The 19,778-nt window shown below is 44.7% G+C and overlaps 1 long non-coding RNA gene across 1 annotated transcript in view; it reads right to left on the bottom strand.

The window, feature by feature from the left end:
* LOC144379580 (uncharacterized) overlaps positions 1-19,778 on the bottom strand; it is a 38,764-nt gene that overhangs the window by 3,770 nt on the left and 15,216 nt on the right. The window contains exon 3 of the long non-coding RNA XR_013442809.1: positions 289-516. This is a non-coding gene — a long non-coding RNA (uncharacterized LOC144379580). The remainder of the gene's footprint in view (positions 1-288; positions 517-19,778) is intronic.

The following is a 19,778-nucleotide window of genomic DNA, read 5'->3' on the forward strand; positions in this document are numbered from 1 at the left end:
TTGTGTTCCCTCTCTCGTTGTGTCTCTCTCTGTCAAATAAATAAATAAATAAAATCTTTAAAAAAAAAAAAAGATAATTAGTTCCTATAAGTCAATCAAAATAGAGGCACCTTTAATTTTAAGGTGTTTTATAATGCAATCTATAAATTCTCTCTGGAGGTAGGCAAAGATATACCAATCCATTTGTTTAGAAATTATTTATACCCTGTATTCATTAGGGTTCTTCAGAGAAACAAACCATTGGGAGGTACACATATATAGAGAGACTTATTATAGGAATTGGCTTACACTGTTAGGGAGGCTGTCAAGTCCAAATCTTCGGTGTGGGCCAGAAGGCTTGAGACCCAGGAGAGTGGATGATGCAGATGAAGTCCAAAGAAAGTCTGCTGGTGAATTCCTTCTTGCTCAGGGAGGCTGGTCTTTTTGTTCTGTTCAGTTCTTCAACTGAGTGGGTGAGGCCTACCCACATTTTGGAGGGTAATCCAGATTAAAATGTTAATTTCATCCCCAAACACCCTGTAAATTGACACAAAATTAACCATCACATACCCATACATTGAAAATATCTTATCAAACTGTCAGGAAAGCTAGATAACTGTTAGAAGAATTTTTGAGATATGAGTTCCCTCATACCTTGACATTGCTCATTTGCATTTATTTCTATTGAACTTCCCTATTCCTTTTAGTGGAGAATGGAAGAAGAAAGAGCCTTGTACTCAGAACCTCTACAATTTCTTGGGATGTCATGAAGCTCTGAAAAGCCAGAAGCAATCATTCCTACTTCCATCTGCATTCCAAAAACACACGTTCAGTATATTTATACAGTTGCTATCAATTAGAGTTCTTTTTTTTTTTAAGATTTTATTTATTTATTTGACAGAGAGAGAGAGCGAGAGAGCACAAGCAGGCAGAGCAAGAGGGAGAAGCAGGCTCCCTGCTTAGCAGGGAGCAGGCTCCATCCCAGGACCTTGAGATTATGACCTGAGCCGAAGGCAGACGCTTAACCAGCTGAGCCACCCAGGCGCCCCTCAATTAGAGTTCTTTATTTTCCAAGTCATGAAAAAACAGTTTCAATTGTTTCTTTTTTCTTTGTATACATTTCCCTCCCCTTTGATAGAAAATATGCCTGTTTGAATTAGATATAAACTATGGTGTTCACAAATGACAAAAAAAATCTTGTGGCTAATTAATCTCCAATAATTAACCAAAAACAAAAACTATCTGATGGGACTTCTGGGATGCTGGTGTGAGTGAAAACAATTTGGAAAAAAAAAAAAGAATAAAATCAGAGGATTCACACATCCCAATTTCAGAACTTACTACAAAGCAATGACAGTGTGGTTGTGGCATAAAGAAAAACATACAGATCAATAAAGTGAGAGTCCAGAACAAACGCTTGTATTTATAGTTATCTGATTTTCGACAAGGGTACCAAGATAATTCAATGGGGGGAGAGAACAGGCTTTTCAGTAAAATGGTGCTGGAACAACTAGATATCCACATGCAAAAGAATGAAGTTGGGGGCGCCTGGGTGGCTCAGTTGGTTAAGCGACTGCCTTCAGCTCAGGTCATGATCCTGGAGTCCCGGGATCGAGTCCCGCATTGGGCTCCCTGCTCGGCAGGGAGTCTGCTTCTCCCTCTGACCTTCCCCCCTCTCATGTGCTCTCTCTCTCTCTCTCAAATAAATGAATAAATAAAATCTTAAAAAAAAAAAAAAAGAATGAAGTTGGACTCTTATCGTATACAAAAATCCCCTCAAAATGGTCATAGACTTAAATGTAAGGGCTACAACTATGAAATTCTTAGATAGAAACATAATAAGTCTTTATTACTTTAGGTTAGGCAAAGCCTTTTTTTTTTTTTTGGATGAGATATACATTTATTTTTTTTAATTTTTTTTATTAACATATAATGTATTATTTGTTTCAGGGGTACAGGTCTGTGATTCATCAGTCTTACACAATTCATGGTGCTCACCATAGCACATACCCTCCCCACTGTCTATCACCCAGCCACCCCATCCCTCCCACCCCCCACCACTCCAGCAACCCTCAGTTTGTTTCCTGAGATTAAGAGTCTCTTACTGTTTGTCTCCCTCTCTGGTTTTGTCTTGTTTCATTTTTCCCTCCCTTCCCCTATGATCCTCTGTCTTGTTTCTCAAATTCCTCTTATCAGTGAGATCATAAGATACTTGTCTTTCTCTGATTGACTTATTTTGCTTAGCATAATACCCTCTAGTTCCATCCACATCATTGCAAATGGCAAGATTTCATTTTTTTTGATGGCTGCATAATATTCCATTGTGTATATATGCCACATCTTCTTTATCCATTCATCTGTTGATGGACATCTAGGCTCTTTCCATAGTCTGGCTATTGTGGACATTGCTGCTATAAACATTGGGGTGCAGGTGCCCCTTTGGATCACTACATTTGTATCTTTGGGGTAAATACCCAGTAGTGTAATTGCTGGATCGTATGGTAGCTCTATTTTCAACTTTCTGAGAACTTCCATACTGTTTTCCAGAGTGGCTGCACCAGCTAGGCAAAGGCTTCTTAAATGTGACATCAAAAGCACAAGTGAAAAGAAAAAAAAATAAATTAGACTTCATCAAAATTAAAACCTTTTGCTTTTCAAAGGACACCATCAGGAAAGTGAAAAGAAAATCCAAAGAATGGGAGAAACTACTTGCTAATCATATATCTGATCAACATAGGTAGCCATCAGAGAAACGCCAAATACAAGGAGATACCACTTTATACCACTAGGATTGCCAAAAAGACAGTAATAAGGGTTGGGGAGGATATGCAGAAATTGGAACCCTCATACACTGCAGATGGAAATGTAAATGGTGCACCCACTTTAGAAAACAGTTTGGCAGTTCCTCAAAAAAGTTAAACATAGAGTTACCATATGACCCAGCAATTCCACTCCTTGGCATATTCCCAAGAGAAATGAAAACACATGTCTACACAAAAATTTGTATATAAATGTTCATAGCATCATTATTCATAATAGCCCAAAAGTGGGAACAACCCAAATGCTCATCGACTGATGAATGAATAAACAAAATGTGGTATATCCACACAATGGAATACCATTTGGTTATAAAAAGAAATAAAGTACTGATATGTGTTACAATATGGATGAACCCTGAAAACATTATGTTAAGTGAAAGAAACCAGTCATATACCACATATTGTATGATTCCATTTATATGAAACGTTCAGATTAGGGAAATCTATATATAAAGTAGATTAGCGGTTGCCTAGGATTTGGGATTAGGGGTGGGGGTTCAGCTGTTGGGGAAAAAAAGGGAATGACTGCTAATGAGTACGGGGTTTCTTTTTGGGGTGATAAACATGTTCTAAAAGTGTGGTGATGGCTGCACAACTCTGGCTATACTAAAACTTACTCTATTTTATGCTTTAAATGAAGTTAATGGTATGTGAATTACCTCTCAATAAAGCTGCTTAAAAAGATTTCCACAAATACATGGGGTGCCTGGGTGGCTCAGTCAGTTAAGTGTCCAACTTTTGAGCCCAGCTCAGGTCTTGATCTCAGGGTTGGGAGTTCAAGCCCCATGTTGGGCTCCACTCTGGGCGTGGAGCCTACTTGAAAAAAAATTTTTTTTTTAAATTTCCACAAATACGAGAGAAATATACTTATTAACAGACTGTCTAAAAAAGAAAATATTTCCTTCCTTTGCAAGGGGGGCAAGGCTTTTTTCATTTATAGATACTCAGAGAACTGGCAAAACTAAATACAGAGCATAAGACAAAGAACACAAAGGATTGTGTTAATAGTCAAAAAATATAATAAATCAACAGTGTTGGATATGACATAACTGAATTTTCAACTTTGTAGTTGAGGGTGGCAAGTGCTTGATTAAACTATTGTCTTGTGATGTTAAGGTATACATACCGGTTTCCCAAGTATTAGAATCTTCAAGAAAAACAGGAACAAAAAAAGACAAAGAGACACCAGGCTCCCAGCCATTTGCCACTTGACAGAGATCAGATAATCAAGGCTTAACCACCAGCTTTTCTTCCACCAATGGAAACAACAAGAACAACAAAAAACCAGCTGCTGTAGAGCCAGAACTGTTCAGAAACCAGGTTTAGCATGCAAGAGTCACAAATCTTAATGGCCGCCCAAAGAGGCGCCCCAGAGGGGCTGAGGGAAGACAATTCAGAATTCAAGGTGTCCAGAAGAGATGCCACATATAGGCTCCAACAGGGGAACAAAGTGGGCCGATCTCGATGGAGATTCCACAAGTAACTCTCAAGGCATAATTCAGAGACATTTCTCACAGCAGATATTTACTCATATATGCAGGAGACCAAATCAAGCACAGACCATCATAGAACAAAGGTAGGGTAGGGTGTATCAAGGTAAACACCACACAGGAGGTGATACCGTGGGACTTCCCTTTTGCCTTTTGGCAAGCTGACTGCCTGAAAACTACCAAGGAAGATCTAGTTTGCACCACAGGAGCAGAAGGGAACTGCAGTGATTTACAGATTTTCAGAGACACCTTGTGATTTCGGCTATGGAATGCATATGGTGTGCTCTCCTTCTCTGTAATGGCCACTGGTACCCTTCCCTGGGCATGTCCATCGTGAGCCAGGACTGAATCTCTCAATTATTATTTTTTTAAAAGATTTTATTTATTTATTTGATAGAGTGAGAGAGCACAAACAGGGGGAGCAGCAGGAGGAGAGGGAGAAGCAGGCTTCCTGCTGAGCTGGGAGCCCTACGTGGGCTTGATCCCAGGACCCCGAGATCATGACCTGAGTTGAAGGCAGACCTTGTTAACCGACTGAGCCACCCAGGCGCCCCAGGACTGGACCTCTCAATTCCTTACCACGAATCCAGTTGTCTAAGCTAAAAACCTAGCACCCCCAATTTTCTGTTTCACTCCCTCTAATGTGGGAAACAACGGCAGAAGGAAACATAGGAAATGCCCTTATAACCTGCAGCCCATTGACAAATACTTGAGGCAGGCAGAGTATAACGTTCCTCCAGGAAGCTCCTGACTGTCTTAATGTTAAATCCTTACTACAGGGGAAAACAACCTTAGCTTGACAATAGCAAGGCAGGCAGTACCCCAAGTCCTCTTTAGCATATCAAAGTCCTTTTGAAAACCTCCCTTTTTCCTTACCTCCCCCAACTCCCAAGTATATAATCATAATCAGCCATTCCTCACAACCCCAGTGCATTTCTTTCTGCCCACGTCCTGTCCCCGTGCTTTAATAAAATCATCTCTTTGCACCAAAGATGTCTCAAGAATTCTTTCTTGGCCGTGGGCTCTGGACCTCACCAACATTCCAAAACTATATCATCTTCCCAAGTCCCACCAATTCTGCTTCCTTAATACCTCTTAAACCCATTTTCCCTTTCCACCCTCATCATCTGTCCTAGTTCAGGTCCTTATAATCTGCAGTCTCTTAACTGGGCATCCCCATCCATCTGCCACACAGATACCAAAATTATAATAAAACAGAGATGTTTGACATTCCTCTGCTTAGCAGCCTGCCTAGACCCCATGTTGCCACTAGAATAAAATTCAAATGCCTTATAAAAATGGCAAACAAGGGACGCCTGGGTGGCTCAGCCGGTTAAGTGTCTGCCTTCGACTCAGGTCCCAATCCCAGGGTCCTGGGATTGAATCCCGCTTAGTTGGGCTCCTTGCTCAGGGGGGAGTCTGCTTCTCCCTCTACCTGCCACTTCCCTTGCTTGTGCTCTCTCTCTGACAAATAAATAAATAAAAATCTCAAAAAAAAAAAAAAAAAAAAAAGGCAAACAAGGCCCTTTGTAGTCTGGTTCCTGTGGACATGGGCAGCTCCATCTCCACCAGCCCTCATCCACCCATCTGCCGGCCCCTGGATGCCATCACCTGAGGTACTCCATCACCTGAGCTACTCCACATTCCCAAACCTCTCCCTCCACCTGGATGTCTTACTCCTTTTCTGCCAAGGAAAACCTCCACTCAAGCCTTCAAGTGTTACCTCTTCTGGGAGACCTGATTTGCCTATCAAAGCAAGTCACTTCCTTATTTGTGTTCCCAAGCTACTTTGTACTTACTTCCATTCCTTTACTTAGCACTTATCACATTGTCTTTAATTACTTGGCTGCTTTCTCACACCCTGAGGCCAGTGGGCAGTGGCTGTCTTCTCTTTGTGTCCTCCAGCACCTATCTTCCGCTTTGGCAGGAAAAAGCCTCTCAGTATGTACTGGGAGAATGAATGTGTCATCTGTCACAGAGACACAGATCAGCCCGTGTTTTTGCAACGCCTGCACCAGCACCGCAGGTGATAAAGACAGCTTACAGTCTGGTGGAGGTGAAGAGAAGTAAATATGAATAAAACAAGCCATACAGCAATCCAGAAGCCATATGAGACTCAAACCAAATCTTAGGGTGTCAGAGGGCGGAAAATGATTCTCAGAGACACTTCTGAAGATTTCTAGTTAGAGGGTGGGCTCAGCTGATGGTGGGGGCGGGAGCAAAGAAGCTGTTTACAATTCGATGCTAGGACAGATTGACTGATTGACATCACTTTCAATGGTAAACTCTGAAATAACTCAGGGGTAGTAGGGATTTTATCAAAGGGTTTTGCTCTCTGGGAATTCCCTTACCTTCCAAGCAGAACTGGAGTGCTTCCTTTTGCTGTCAAGGTGACCTTCCTCTTACAGATTTGTGACTCCTGAGCCGGTTCACAATGCAGAGGGAGCTTCCCTGTTGTTACCTGCCACTCCTCGATTTTGGCCTTGGTAGTGGCCACACCTGGAACTTCTGGACCACTGGTCCCCTTGATCTGATATGGCCTTTGCCACACTGGCCTGAGCAGAGGGGAAGCAAAGAAAGCTGCACTTCCCACAGTTGCCCATCCTTTCGTACTCCTGCAATCCACCATCACTAGACTGTCGGGCTGAGACACTTCAAGGTTTGGTAGCAAGAAACTGAATATACCAATGGACAATGGCCAGACCACATACACCAAGAGACCTCTAACCTACACCCTGCAGCAACCAGCCCAGGGAGCTGATCTGTTCTCTATGTCAGACTTGTAGAAAGTCAGACCTCTCTCTCCACCAACCAGTCCAGGAAATCAAGCAAGAACCCCTGGAACAATCAGACCCAAAGGGTCAGCACATTATTAATAACTGACAGCCTCCCTAATTCTTGCCCCTTATTTTTCCAGAGAAAGCAAATATACATTCCTGACCAGTCACATAAAATACCCCACTTCTAGTTAGCCAGCCTACAGCTCGCACAGGCCAAGAGCCTCCAACTGGGGCCGGCCACAGCCCTCCCCTCATTCCATGATAAAGCTTTCCCACGCCTCTGCCTGCTTCTGGGTCTCTGCCAAAACGTGTGATGGTGGCTGACTCCTTTGCTATAGCAAGCCCTGGATAAATGATCTCATTTGGTTGGTCTTTGTTGATTTTCACAGCAGAAAAAGTGTCTACAAACTAGATGCTAACTATTGTTCCTAAAATCAAAAGAGGAAAACGAGGGGCACCTGGGTGGCTCAGTCGGTTAAGCATCTGCCTTTAGCTTGGGTCATGATCTCAGGGTCCTGAGATCGAGCGCCACGTCTGGCTCCCTGTTCAGTGGGGTGTCTGCTTCTCCCTTTTTGCACCCCCCCCACCCATGCTCATTCTCTCTCTCTCTCTCTCAAATAAATAAATAAAAATATTTTTTAAAAATAAAAATAAGTAGGGGCGCCTGGGTGGCTCAGTCGTTAAGCGTCTGCCTTCGGCTCAGGTCATGATCCCAGAGTCCTGGGATCGAGCCCCACATCAGGCTCCCTGCTCTGCAGGAAGCCTGCTTCTCCCTCTCCCACTCCCCCTGCTTGTGTTCCCTCTCTGGCTGTCTTTCTCTCTGTCAAATAAATAAAACCTTTAAAAAAAAATAAAAATAAAAATAAAAATAAAAATAAGTAAATTTTAAAAAGGGGGAAAATGTTAAATGCTGTATAAGAGTCCTCTCTCATGGGCATAGCGAGCTCTAGCCTCACTTTTGGTTTCTCAAATTGAACCCTCCTCTTCAGTTCTGTAGGCCATCCAGGGAAGCATACACAGACTGGTGTTGCTCTGGAATCTGTACCTTTATCCTGAACATCACAGTGGAACACAGTAAACCACAGCAATCCCTTTCCCTGGGGGTGAGTTTAGAATCTAGTCACCAAAGAGCTCCAATAGAGGAGCCCAGGGTGGGCATTGCTCCCGGTCTCTCAGACCCTGCGAGCTCTCCTCCCCAGGGCCAGGTGACATCATGGTGCCTCCTTTCCCCTGGGATCCTCCAGCCCCCCTGTGGGTAACTCTTGGCCAGAAGCCCACATACGCAGCTTGCAGGATAAACACTGCTCAGAGACAGTCCAGTGGGGAATCCATGTCAACAAAGAACACTTTCCCACAGCAGTATGCATGGAAATAACATCTGTTTCCTTCTACCTTACTATGCAGAGAAGTTTTACTCCCACTTTTCTCTTCTTCCACTATCCAGCCCTGCCCCAGGTGGTCCCACCCATGATGGAGTCCTTGCTGGCTTGCTTCTGGACAGCTGAGCCCCTCACTCTGGACACCCTCGCTGACCACATGGTGAATTAGGAGGAGCCTGCGAAGTTGTTTTTCTTTTCCAGTGAGTTCATGTTCTTAGGCCCAGCGGGGTCTTCCCACCAGGCCAGATTAAGAGGAAAGGAAGATGGTAAAATTTGCTCTCCCAGTATCCGGAGCAAGCCCAGGGGGTGGGGCAGGAGGAAGACTGAGGGGTTTTTCTCATCTAACGTGTGTATGAAGGTATTTTGAACTATTTAAATATTCCTGCTTTAAAAATGTTCTTAAATAGTATCTGTCCTTTTGTGGCTGGCTTATGTCACTCAGCATGATGTCCTCAAGGTTCATCCATGTTGTAGCGTGTATCAGAAGCTCCTTCCTTTTCAAGGCTGAGTAGTATTCCATTTATGCACACATCACACTCTGCTTATCCATTCACTTATCAGTGGACACTTAGGGTGCTTCTACCTTTTGGATACTGTGCATAATGATGCTCTGAAATATGGATGTTGCTTTTCTCTATTCCCTTGTTCTCGACTCTGCTCTGGCCAGAGCTACTGACAATACCCCAAGTAGTGTTATTAAGATGAAATTAATCAATGCTGTTTTTAAATTGAATTACTTTACTTCTGAAATCCACCTTGAAAGGAAGGTCTGAGGACAACAGAGTTTATGCCCCCAAGTTTATGCCAAAGCAACAGATTTTGATAGAAAACAGAACAGAGCTTCTTGGTTCTGGCTGTACTGGGGAGATTCGAAGAAGTACCCAATCCTACACCTCTGAGAGCCTGAAGTAATTGATCTGGGCCTGCTGGAATCTCCTGAGAGCTTTTAAGCAGCACCAATGCCCAGGCTGCACCCGAGACCCATTAAATTAGAACTTCTGGAGGTGGGGCCCAAACACTGGTGTATTTCAAAGGTTCCCCAGGTAAGTTTCCTGCTCACTGGGACTGCCAACCACTGGCAGAGCCCACAGCTCCACCCCCAGAGGGACTAAAGATGGGCCACCTGAACTAGGATGGAGCAGGGAGAGGGCTAGGGCATAAGGTCGTATAAAGGGTGGGGACCTTGGTGGAATCCAGGTGGAGGGGAACCATCCCCTGAACCTTTCACATCTCTATTGATGGTCCTTTCATTAAACTCTCCTCAGTTGCCTTGTTTGAGTGAGTCACCTTTTCCTGCCAGATCCTGACTTATATAGTATCCTCATCTAGATAGGGTTGCTGGGTTAAGTACTGGCTGCAAAAATCAGAGATGGTCAGTTTGCCATGAGCAGATGCTATAAGGCTACATCTGAACAAGACCTTTTTGAGACTGGCTTATGTCACTTAGCATGATGTCCTTAAGGCTCATCCTCATAATAGCAAGTGACAAAATTTTCTTTACTTTTCTTTTCTTTTTTTTTTAAGATTTTATTTATTTGAGAGGGAGAGAGAGCATGAGCGGGGGGCGGGGGGGGGGGCAGAGGGAGAAGGAAGCCCTCCACTGAGCAGGGAGTCTGACGTGGGGCTCCATCCCAGGACCCCAGGATCATGACTGGAGCTGAAGGCAGACGCTCAACCTACTGAGCCACACAGGTGCCCCTGTATTCACATATTTTAAATGTGAAATTTAAATTCAATGAAATGAAAAAAATCTTTGTGCATATCCATTAAGTTTTGACGAATGTATAACCCCAAATCACCCCCAAATGTTCCAGTATTCCTTCTCAGCAAATCCTCACCCTTCCTCCCAGAGGCAACCACCATTCTTCTGATTTTCTGCCATAGATTAAATTTGCTTTTTCCAGAACTTCATTTAAACCCAATAATCTTTAAGGGTTTTCTTTCATTAGATGTGTGGCAGTCTGGAAAGCAAAAAAATGCAAAATGCTAAATGAGAAGACTCTGTTAATTGATTATCAATCAGAAATTCAATTGGAAAGGAAAGACACAGGGGCTCCTAATTCTAGATTTAATTTAAATCAATAGGAAATCTTACTAGGTCATCCAAGTTCAATTTAAACACAACTTTTTGGCAAAATCTTCTTTAAGAATGTTAGTTACCTCTTCACGTATCAATTCGATGACTCACATAATTATCCAGAGACAGTAATTTTTAAACTGTGCTCCTTGGAGCCCCTAGGACTTCCAAATTTAAATCAAATCTTTGGAGTGGCCCAAGGGAATCTTCAGAAACCTAGGATGGGGTTTAAAGCTAAAAAAGTTTGAAAGCCATTCTCCTAAATCATTGAATTTTAATAATGCAAAAGAACTTAAAAATTATATCATCACATGCTTTTACTATTCAGATAAGGAAAATGAGAGCCAGGGGCATTAAGTACCCAAAGTCACCAAGCTTTTATAGGGCAGAGCCAAACTCAGAACCGGGGGTTGGGGGTGGGGGGCCCTTATTGTTGCCCAGTGCCCGTTCACATGGACTCTATCTTTAGTTGGGTCTGCAGGTCTAAAGGAGAAAAGGATGAAAGTCTGCCTGACCACCATCATCACTTATTTAAAGCTAATAATTCTGATAATTCCCAACAGTAGTGCATGTGATGTTGATCAACAGTAGAGAACCCCATGATTTGAGGGACCTTCTGAGGGGTTCCCAGCAATGATTTTGAACCTTCTCTTTCGGTATATGTCATTTGCAGAAGCTGATGAAAGCTCTTGATCTTCTCCCCGGGGAGGGGGGGCGGGTAGAAACACATTTTCAGACAAATTGCATTTTGCCTAATATTTTGGGGGTTCTGTAGACTCCTTGAAGTCCACCCCTGAACCTGAGATTCCGTGCCTGTGTTTTACAATATATCTAATCCCACAGACATCCTGCATGGGACTTTTCATCTGACTTTTTGACAGAAGACCCAGAAAGCCAACACTTTTTCGTTTTTGACGTACATCTCTTTATTTTAAACTTATTTTGTCTAATGAACGGAGACGTAAGACAATGATCACAATCCTCTAAGTTATGTTCAAAAAGGGACTCACGAGGACAAGTGAGTCAGGTCATCAATATACATGAGCGTCTGGGCAGGAGGGCTTTCTGCTCTCATTAGTACCGCAACGATTGAGAGCCTCTCATCCCAGGCGGGGTGAAACGGACGAACCCAACACATGGCACTTTGTTTTGTTTCGTTTCATTTTTAAAGTAATCTCGATACCTAACGTGGGGCTCAAACTCACAACCCTGAGATCAAGAGGCGCATGCTCTACCTCCTGAGCCAGCCAGGCGCCTCCAGATGGCACTTTTTGATCCCTTACTCTGTGCCCTGCTCTTGATGTTAGATGCCAGTCCACCAACTCCTGACAATGATCTAGTAGATCTACTAAGTATTTCAGGTGCGTGAACATCAGAGGTAATTTCATTATAATAAAGTACTGAAGAAAACATTTTTTTATGATTATAGGAAAATATACATCATCTGAGTTTCTTCATCCCCCATCAGGATATAGGGAGAGCAAGGGGGTGAAATTAGCAGTTATAACTCTTGTCCCTACCCACGAATGCAAGACTTCCGACTTCTTGTAAAGTTCTCTCCAAATATTTCTCCTTCTCCCAGGGAGTGTTTTCAGGGCTGGTCTTGCTGGACAGTGTCCTATACCACTAATTCCACCAGGTGGCAGCACGACATCAGCAGGCACTGCCTTTTGGCTTCACAGTGCCCTCCCCCCAGAGTGTGACAAACCGTCCTTTTCTGCCCCTTGCATTACTACTAAAGAGTTCCCAAAGAGACCAAGTTTTTCTGGTTTGTTTTGTTCTTATTTTTAGACAGTACAGCTAGTTCAGCCCTTGTCTCTCCACAGGAATTGGGCATTAGGCCCCTGAAAGTCAGAGGTGAGCGGTAGCCATGGGACTAAATTCAGAAGCGCCTTGCCCCTCTGATGGCAAAGGCTTGGCTGCTGGGTCCTTCTGGTCCCTGGGGTGCTTTGAGAGCTTGAGAAGAAGACAAGATGAGTCTTGGATTAGTTCTACCTCTGCCAATTCCTAGCCACGGGATTTTGAGCAGATTAACCTCAAAACCTGTTTCCTCATCAGTAAAATGAGGATGATGATGATGGTACCCACTTCATAGAGCTAATGATGAAATGAGAGTCTAGCACATGGAATTCACTTAATCAATGCCAGTGTTTATTATAACCACATATATTTACAAAAAACATTAACAGTGATTATTTCTGCTGGCAGCATCAGAGACCATTTTAAATTTCTTCTTTGTTTCCCAAATTCTCTTCAATAAGCATGCATTGTTTTTATAATCAGGAAAAAAATGGCAATTAAAATATAATAGACTGTTGATCCCAGTTCCTGATGATTCCTCAGAAACATGCAAATACTTTCTCCACTGCTCAATGAGCTCCGGGCCTAGGTCTTATCTATTTTGGTACCGTTAGCATGAAGTACATCATTTGGCACCCAGTAGGTAGTCGATACTCATTTCCTGAACAAAAATCTCAATGGTAATTGCTTCAGGTTTTAATTTCTCTGTGTAACGAAACATCTTTTTCTTCTCCATGAATTCCTTTTTCTTACTTAGGTCCAATTTCTAATCCTTTTATCGATTTAATTGAATCCTCCCCAAATTTAGTCCTCTCCAAATTCTCCTCATCAGAATTTCTCTTAGACTGCTGAGTTGGGTTTAGGCAGGCTTTCAGCAAGCCTTTCATCTGAGCTCCACACAACTCATGCCAATAGTGATATGGATGGGACTGAGTTGAGATCAAATCTTTTTAGTAGCTAAATGAAGAACCAAGGCCACAGTAACCTGGATTATATAAAGATTATAAAAGGAAACAGACATTTCCAAAGAAATATCATATTTTAACTTGAAACCCATAGTGAAAAGAGTTTAAATAAAAGAGTTTACTTTTACCCATGTCAAAATATAGGGTTATTGATGATTAAGTTTGGCCATTGCTGGGATGCCTGGGTGGCTCAATTGGTTAAGTGTCCGTCTTGGGCTCAGGTCATGATCCCAGAGTCCTGGGACTGAGCCCTGCATGGGGCTCCCTGCTCAGCCAGGAGTCTGCTTTTCCCTCTCCCTCTGCCTCTCTCCACCGATCCCACTCGTGTGCTCTCTCTCTCAAATAAAATCTTAAAAAAAAAGTTTGGCCATTGCTATCATTTGGTTCCTTTGATCTTAACTGAATAAATGAAATGGTCCGGTAATCTCTAGGAAGGACAGGCTCGAGCATGATACTGCACTGGTGTTTCTTCTATAAAAGCAAACGCAAAAAAGATGACATTAGCCCTTGGCGGCTGATGTATTTTAGTTCTTTTCTCTCATTATTGATAAACGTAAGACTCTCTCTCTAGGAATTTGAACCTGAAGGGAAGTCCAAAGAGGATTCCAGCTGAGCCACCTGAGGCAGGGCCCCATCTATACAGAGTCTGATACTCAATTCCTCCTTTGATCTTGTGATCTACAATAGATTCCTCTTTGATTAAGATGTTCAAACATTTAGACTCCTAACTAGGTCTTAAAAGGTGCTAGGCCAAGCCTGGGTCCAGGACCAGGAGGAGGCCAGGCTGGCAAGATGTGGGGAGGGTGGTCCTGTTGTTGATGGAGGCACAGGAAACGTGGAGAAAGTGGAAGGAGAAAGAAAAGCTTGGGTGCTTGCCCACGTTGGTCAGCTGGCTTCTGTCCCCTGTAACCCAAGATTTCAGTTCACATGATGCCAAAGCAGGGCTGCGTTCCTCTCAGCCCGTTCCTGAGCCCCTGATCCTGGCAGGAGCGGGGAGAAGCGCTTGCCCTCTCTGCCATGCTGTGGCCTCTCACACGAGCATCTGGCCCCGAAGCAGGAGAGCTCTGTCTTCTGCTGCCCGCAGCAACTCTCTCCAGACAGCTACAAACCTGGGCCTCCCGAGGACACCTGCAGACACCCTGTCTTTCCACCCTCTCTCTCTGCCCCCAGGCACTGGGACATAAACTTCTTCTCTCATATCATTCAGGCAACAAATGGAATAAATAAATGAAAATCAAATCATGCAAATCTCCTTGGCAGAGGCCAGCATCTCTGGGTTGCCAAACTTGCTGAGACGTGCCTAAGCTGAGAAGTGAAGGTTGATCAAGCTCATGTGTGAACCCTGGATCATCAGGAAAAATTCCGGCTAGCGAGGAGCATTGCTCTGACCCATCCCACACGACGCTCCCGCAAAGAGCTGGTCCAGGGAAAACTCCACTTGTTCAAAGGTGATTCATCAAAAGGAAAATGCAGAGGATCTCTCCATGCACAGGAATGGGATAGGAAAAGCAAGTGGCAGATGTGAAACGCTTACCAGGAAAATGCTGCCATAGAGCAGACAAAAGCTGTAACCAAACAATTGCCAGGCATTTAAAAGACTTGACGAAGGGACTGCCTCTACGAAGAAAGAGTACAGGGAAAAGATGGGAAGACCTCAGGAGGCGAAACGAGAGCTCAGGAAAAAAGTGCAAAAAAGGAAATAAAGAAAAACAAAATAGCCCAAGGGAGGAAAAACACTGCTGAAAATATTAGGGACACAGAAGACAGGAAGGACAAAAATTCAACAAAATAAAATGGAAATAAAAGAGTTTAAAAGAACGAGATAGGCAAAGAAGCCCAGTGACTATTAATATATCAAGCACATGTGACGTACCAGGCGCTGTTCTAGGCACTAAGGAATACAGCAGCTCTGCAACCAACACGGGCCCTTATTGCCCTTGAAACAAAACTGTGTTTTGTTTTCAGCTTTCCATACCGTCTGCGGTTGATAATGCAAAGGCCACCCAAGAGATGGCCCATTGTCAAGGTATGTCACGGTCTTGTCATGCTCCTGCCATCTGCAGGCATGTGGCATTATCCAGCATTGGAACAGTGTCCTTCAAACTTAACATCCAGACATCTAACTTTACCCCTGTCACCTCCTCCTCAGCTGGGTTACTGTTACAGGCTGAACTATGTTCCCCCCTAAATTCACAGGTTGAAGCCCTAACCCCCAATGTGACTGTATTAGGAGATAGGGTCATTAGGGGTGTAATTAAGGTTTAATGAGATCATGTGTGGGGCCCTGATCCAGTAGAACTGGTGTCCTTACAAAAAGAAGAAGAGACACCAGGGCATGGCTAATACCAAAGGCCATGTGAGCACACGGTGGTCCCCTACAAGCCAGGGAGAGGGCTCTTACCAGAACATGAATCCGCCAGCACCTTGATGGTGGGCTTCTAGCCTCCAGAAGGGTGAGAAAGTAAATGTCTATTGTCTAAGGCACCCAGGCTGTGGCATTTTGTTATGGCAGCTCAAGCCGACTAACGGTCCCTCAATGTGCCATGCCTAGCATGGGATCATCTCTCCCTGGTGCTTTCTGAGGAATGATCAGGACAAAAGGGGTGGTGAGCAATATAAGCCTATTTTGAAAATTTGGGATTCTACCCTGACCATTCCTGGTCACAGTGCTCTTTTTTTCCCCTAAAAGCTAGAAAGAGACCCAGAAATGGAGCGAGAGGACACAAACTTAATGCTGTTTCAGCTACCTGGATTTTCTTGTTGGCCTGAGATGGTCCTAGATCTCAAAGATAATGGTCACTTGGTTGAGAGCCCTGCTCACTGAATCCTCCTGCAGTGACCCATACAGCTCTGTAGTCGGCTTCTGTAAATTCTGTAAAAATGCCCTTGTCACTCCTGCACTTGTCCCTTCTGGACAGAAGGTCTGGGCACGTGGTGGGGACAGCTGAATGAAAGATGAAGGTACAGGCGCTCGAATGGCTTGTGCCGATTCTGTGGGGTAGAGGGAGAGCAATCCCCCAGCGCCTGGGGAGGACACACCTTGGACCCTGGAGGTGCTGAGTTGTGAGGGCAGGGTGCGATGACCCCACACCTTGTCCATGACACTGGGCGCAGTCACACGGTCTGCCTGGGCCAGGCGGCCCCTACTGCTCCCGCCTGCCCTCCTGTGGGGTTGGTCATCCCTGCCTGCACACTATGGAAATAGGAAAATTCACAAGGTCACGGATGTTTCTCAAGTATTCCTCTGGGCCTGAAGCTCCGACAGCACCAGCGAACATGCTTCTGAACATCCCCTCATACTGTTCAGACACCTGACTGGGACAACCTTGTTTCTACCTGACGGATACAAATTCACCTGCTTCTCTTCAGGCTCAAGGGGTCTTGGGTGAGGCCATGTGTGGCAATCAGAGACCTGTTCATGTTCCTTAACCAAACTGATGCAACGGTGAGCCAAATCAAACTCAACAACAGAGCCCAACTGGAGTGACCTGCGCCCCTTTAAACTGTACCTTTGTGTGTCAGGGAGAAGGGCCACAGAATGTCTCTCCAGGGGGTCTGACTCTCAGCGTGGGGGCAGGGGGGAAGGCCCTTCCCAGTCGGTTTCTTCCTTGGGTCTTCTGCTTCAGTGCTAGATTAGTGTCAGCTACTCATTCCACCACACCTGAAGACTTTTTAAAAATTGTGGTAAACTCTACATAAATAAAATTAATCATTGTAACCACTTTTAAGTATACAATTCAGTGGCATTAAGTACACTCACAATGTTGGGGAACCATCACCACTATCTACTTCCAGAACTTCTCCATCATGCCAAACTGAAACTCCATCCCCATTCCCTGTCGCCAGGCCCTGGTAACCTCTCTTCTACGTTCTGTCTCCATGACTTGCCTTTTCCAAGGGTCTCATGGAAGTGGAATCATGCAGTGTTTGTCCTTTTGTATCTTTCTGATTTCACTTAGCATACTGTTTTCAAGGTTCATCCATGCTATGGTGTATGTCAGAATTTCCTTCCTTCAATGGTGAAATAATATTCTACAGCACATATATACCACATTTTGTTTTCATCTGTTCCTGTATTTTTTAGAGCTCTCTTTATCCCTTGGTGGTGAAGCCTCTGTTATCAGTTAATAATCATTTATATTCAACTCTCCCTGTTAACACCATGTAGTTTCCATCTCCTGACCAGAGCCCTGACACACTTGCCTTTGGAAACTGCCTTTCACTCACTCATGTGACCTTGATGGGGCCAGTCATGGAGCCCGGTTTCCCTCATCATGAACCATACTGCCCCATCACTATGATAGCAGTGACAGGTCCTAGGGCAGGCATATGGCCCAACCAATGCCAATCACAATCATTCTCCAGGATCAATAGATGGATATGGGGGAAATGTGTTTCCATAATGTTTGCCACACCGGGGTTCTTACTGTCATGTTCCCAGACATGTGTAGAGGGCTCATCTTGTGGTAGAAGAAACTGAGACCAATACACAAGGAAAAATAGGGACGGAGAGGTTTCTAATATGTCCAGAGGCAGTGTAGCCTGAGAAGAAGGTCAGAATTTAAGGAGGTGAAGGAGGAAATAAGAAGAGTGAGAATGGGCAGCCAGAACTGCAGAAGAAGGTGGAGGAGAAGGTGGTATCATGCTTCGTGATCATTGTGATATCAAGAGAGGATTTTTTTTAAAAGAAGGGAAGGGGTGGGGCGCCTGGGTGGCTCAGAAGGTTAAGCGCTGGACTCTTGGTTTCGGCTCAGGTCATGATCTCGCAGTTGTGGGATCGAGCCCCACGTTGGGCTCTGCGCTCAGCGTGGAGTCTGCTTCAGATTCTCTCTCCCTCTCCTTCCCACTTGTGCTCTCTCTCAAATAAATAAAATCTTAAAAAAAATAAAAGAAGGAAAGGGGTTAAAAAAAAGGCGGGGCTGGAACCTGGCGCCTGGATTGGGCACTAGGCTGTGGCTGACGGGAGCGAGGGCAGTGGCTGTGGAGTGCTCTGCATTAGCACCCGTGCGTCTCTCCCGGTCTGTCTCCAGCACCCTTGAGAGCCCTGGGCTCCGGCTGTGCCTGTTGTTCTTCAAAGGTGCCACAACCCTCAAGCTTCCCCAGCTCCTGCTCTTGACCAGCTGTGACCGACTCTGCCAAATTCGAGTCAAGCTCAGCTCTTCAGAGAAGCCCCGCTGGTCAGTTCCTGGATCCCACGGAGGAGCTGTCGCTGCGGCACCGCTGGGTCTGTCCCTTCTGTGGATTACTTAGTATGCTGCTGGCTGTGCACGTCTGTCTCCTCTGGCGCCTGTGGACGCCCATAAAGCAGGGGGCTTCAGTTTATGCATCTCTGCATTCCAACCAGCCAGCACAGGGCCTGGCCTCGAACGGAGCTTAGCGCACGCTAATGGATCAGCGCCTGCAGGGGTGCACTCGCCAATTCTCCTGTTACAGGAGAGCGAGATCTGGTTGCCATGGCGCTGAGAGAGATTTCTCCACCTGCTGTTTTCAGGAGGAACAAATCAACAGTGAGCTGAATGCATTTTGGCATCTGGCCAGCATGCCAGGCCGACCCTGAGATGGCAGAGACACCTTTCCAGCTAAACAGACCTTTTCACCCTTTTCTTCCAGGCAGGTGAACTGTTGAGTAACATCAAAGAATTTCCTTTCGTCTGTCCCTGGGAGATTTAAAGGGCTTCTCTTTTGCCAGTATCCCCCTCTGCTCTCATGCCAGTTTCCTCCCCTTTCCTCCTGCCTTGTCAATGAGATGTCAGAAGTTGTTGCACGTGGCTTCTGCGAGCGCCCCTGAGGAGGGAGGCAGCTGTGAGGGTCCATGTGCTGGTCCTGCTTCCTTATTCTTTCTGCGTAAGACGGGGGCCTAATGCTTGGTGATGTGGGAAACAAAGGCAGAAGAAAAAGCATTAAATTTCCTTACTACCTAGAGCCCACTGACCCGTCCTTGAAACAGGCAGAGTGACATTCTTCTAGGGACTCAGCTGCCTCGATGTTAATACTTTGCTGAGGGCAAAGCAATCTTAGCCCGACCCCCCAGGATCCTGTAAGTCTACTTTAACATATAAAAATTCCTTTAGAAATTTCCTTTATCTCTAAACCCCCCAAGATACATGTTGGCAATCATCCCCCAAGCATATGATCCACTGAGATACATCTGAAGGGTCTCATGACTCAGGTTTTATTAGACAGTCATAAATGACCTTTTCCCAACAATAGCTAGCCCCTCAAGGTCCTGGAAACCTTGGTTCCAAAATTCCTTAGAGACTTATGCTATCCTTACCTCCCTCCCAACTTGAAAGTCTATAATGGGCCATTTCTCATGACCCCAGTGCTGCTCTTTCTGCCCATGGGTCCTGTCCCCGTGCTTTAATAAAACCACCATTTTGCATCAAAGATGTCTCAAGAATTCTTTCTTGGCCGTCGGCTTCGAACCCTAATGTCTTTCCTACGTCACTTAGAACTTCATCAACCATCAGAGAAGTCAGCCCCAACATC

Source organism: Halichoerus grypus, chromosome 12 (genome assembly GCF_964656455.1).
Source record: "Halichoerus grypus chromosome 12, mHalGry1.hap1.1, whole genome shotgun sequence".
NCBI classification, from domain to species: domain Eukaryota; kingdom Metazoa; phylum Chordata; class Mammalia; order Carnivora; family Phocidae; genus Halichoerus; species Halichoerus grypus.